Consider the following 3,057-nt stretch of genomic DNA (forward strand, 5'->3'; position numbering starts at 1 on the left):
TATGATACTTTCTATGTCGTACTGTAGAGCACACCTTCCTCCAGGTTTGAGTGTTACACAACGAGTTTCCTATCTTCCAAAATCCTGATACTTCTAAACACATTGCTGAACAAGAAGTTGAGTTGTATTATGGGAGATCCAGATGTTCCAGGGTTTATAGAACTCGACATATATTAAGAAACTGAAAGTTGGGAAATCACTTGGGTGCTCTTACTTGTTACTTAAAAGTTGATACTGTCACACCAAGGTGTTTTTTTTTCTGGATTTTCTGACCAACCTGGGGAGTTCAAAGTTCACATCATCACGTCACATTTAGCCTAATAAAACTCACTTTCAGGTGAGTCAAAGGTGCTGTCATTGTGGCATCCGGCAAGAAATGAAGGAGTGGAGAGTGTGAGCTCTGACAGCTGGCGGCTGGCAGTGTTGATTGGTGCGTCACCACTCCAGACAAAAGGTCAGTCAGAAAACTCATTTTTCTGTTCACACTCAACTACAGTAGTGTTAATGGATCACTCTGACCTGGGTCCTAATCACTGTCTACTGTACCAACAAAGGTGAGGTTCACATGCCTGGAAATTCAGTTGGCTGGTTATATGGAGGTAATATATGGTATGTGATTAGGTACAGTTGCTGTCCCAAACTTGTGTGCACACTTTCCAATAACTTTTATCCACAAGACAACTTTACGTCCTCCTCCACTCAAAAATGTGTTTCATTGTGACTTCACTTGGACGTTTGTGCAGAATGATGCATCTGCAGAGTTTGATACTAGAAGGCTGTTTTCACATTTATCTACTGAAAGTGGACATTCGCTGCGCTCACTTTAAATCTGAGTTTAAACTCGTGGAAATATGAGCATCATTTTGTGATAGGCGGTTGTAGTGCAATATGAAATTTTTTAAAGTATGATGTGGAAACTTCTACAGATGGAGAAAGAGTACATGTATTTTTAAGAACTTTTAAACTAATTGAACTTTAATGAGTAAAAATAAAACAAATCAGATGCAAATTATTCTTCTATATTCTATTATTATTGTATTTCTTTATGTCTTAAAACCTGACTGGAGGAAATCTTTAAGAAAACTTAAAGGAGCTATGTGTACGTTTTTGCTATCACTACATAGCCAACGTTAGCATTAACAGCTGTTTACTTACCAGTCTAGAAGAAACGATGCAACTGTAACTCAACCTAATTTCCCCTTGGGGATCAAAGTATTCTGGTTCTGATTCTGATTCAAACCATCAGAATCACCGCAACACACAAAGAATTACTGTATATAGTTGAAGACAATGATATTGTTTTATTCCTAGTCATTTTCATGACTCAGATATTCAGCCTGAAAATCAAAGTCACTCTTCAGACGCAGATTGAAATTCAACGTTTTCTTTTGACTTCAGTCATGGCTGATCAGCTTGTGCAGCTTTATTGGCTTTTATTGTCCACACAGTTACAACTGGGGGCATCTGGGAGTGTTTCATATAAGTTTCCTGACTACGTCCTGTTAATGCACACAGTCATGCAGTGACTCATGGCAGAACAGAACAAAGTCAATCTTTACGGCCTGATTACTAACAACACTTTCCGAGAATCAACCCCAGCAGGTCTGTGAGTACAAGTCTGGTAAGAATTGATTTGTCTGCCGTCCCTTTTGATCAATATAAAATATAAAAGAATATATAAATATATATATATATATAATATATATATAAATGAAGAGCTTGACTGCAACAGTACATTGTACATTATAAATAGAAAACAATCAAATGGATAACTCCCACACAGGGATCTTGAAGAATATGAACTGGGATTAGATCAATTTAAATTTCACATTATGAAACATATTGTACAAATTGATCATTTAAAATAGAGAATGGCCCCTTCTGGTTTCCTCATATCTTTCAACATGTGCAATTTCTGTTTGACTTTTTTTTTTTTTACGAAACTCCTTGTGATTACATTATCCTCTTGTTACGTGAGGTATTGACATGAGTCCTCTGCGGGACGCTGTTCAGACACTGATGAGTGAATTTTAGATAAGAACCAAATGAAGCTCCTGATTGTTTCAAGCATTTATCTGTATTTTATGTTAATGTTTAAAATGAGAATAAACATTTAGTGTTTTGATGCAAGAAGGTCAAAGGTCAAAGGTCACAGCACTGACACAATATGTAAGACAAATCTTCCAGGAAAAACTGATGATGATTCTTGATACTGTACATTTGGAAGGAAAAAGTACATTATAAAAACAAACGTGTAATGGAAATGTGTTACAGAGAGAATGCAACAATGCACATCAATATCAAGTTCAAACTTTTATTCATATATAATGCCTGTAATCTCCTATGGTACTCCTCTTATTTCTTTCATAAAAAGATATTTATAGCGAAACATCCATATATTCTTCCACTGTAGATTACATGTGATATTACAGCAGGAAAAGGAGGAGGAACCTGATTAAATATGAATTCTACCAGCTGTGTGTCTACTGCACACTGCCATCTTGTGGTGCACTCAGCTTCTCTATGATGCATGAAGTCTTACAGGACAATTATGCATCATAACTTCCCTATCAAAACAGAACAAACTTTCATTACCATGTCAGCAGCTATGGAAGTGTAATGCATTCACTTAAGGAAAAAAAATCTGCTCTGTTTTTCTGAATTGACGAATAACAGTATTTTTTTTAACTTCTCTCTGAAAATAAATAAATAAATAAATAAAAATCCTCTGTTTTTCTGAAATTACAAGATAATTATCTAAATGATCTATTCTCTTTTTTTAAGTGAATGCATTACGCTTCCGTAAACATCATACTTGTGACATTACTGGGATTAATTACATAATTGGAAGGATTAAAGTGAGTGATATGAACTGATGAACATTTTTGATTAATCAGAATATTGACAATAGAGATTGAGTAAACTGGTATTAAGCTGGTCATCTATAAGTACACAACAGGTCACCTGCTGTTTGATATAACCTAGTGCTCCCTTCTGTAATGACATATAATATTTTATATGTCATTACAGAAGGGAGCAAATTAATATATATATATA

This window comes from Seriola dumerili, unplaced genomic scaffold, assembly GCF_002260705.1.
Source record: "Seriola dumerili isolate Sdu_G_001 unplaced genomic scaffold, Sdu_1.0 BDQW01000052.1, whole genome shotgun sequence".
In the NCBI taxonomy this organism is placed as follows: domain Eukaryota; kingdom Metazoa; phylum Chordata; class Actinopteri; order Carangiformes; family Carangidae; genus Seriola; species Seriola dumerili.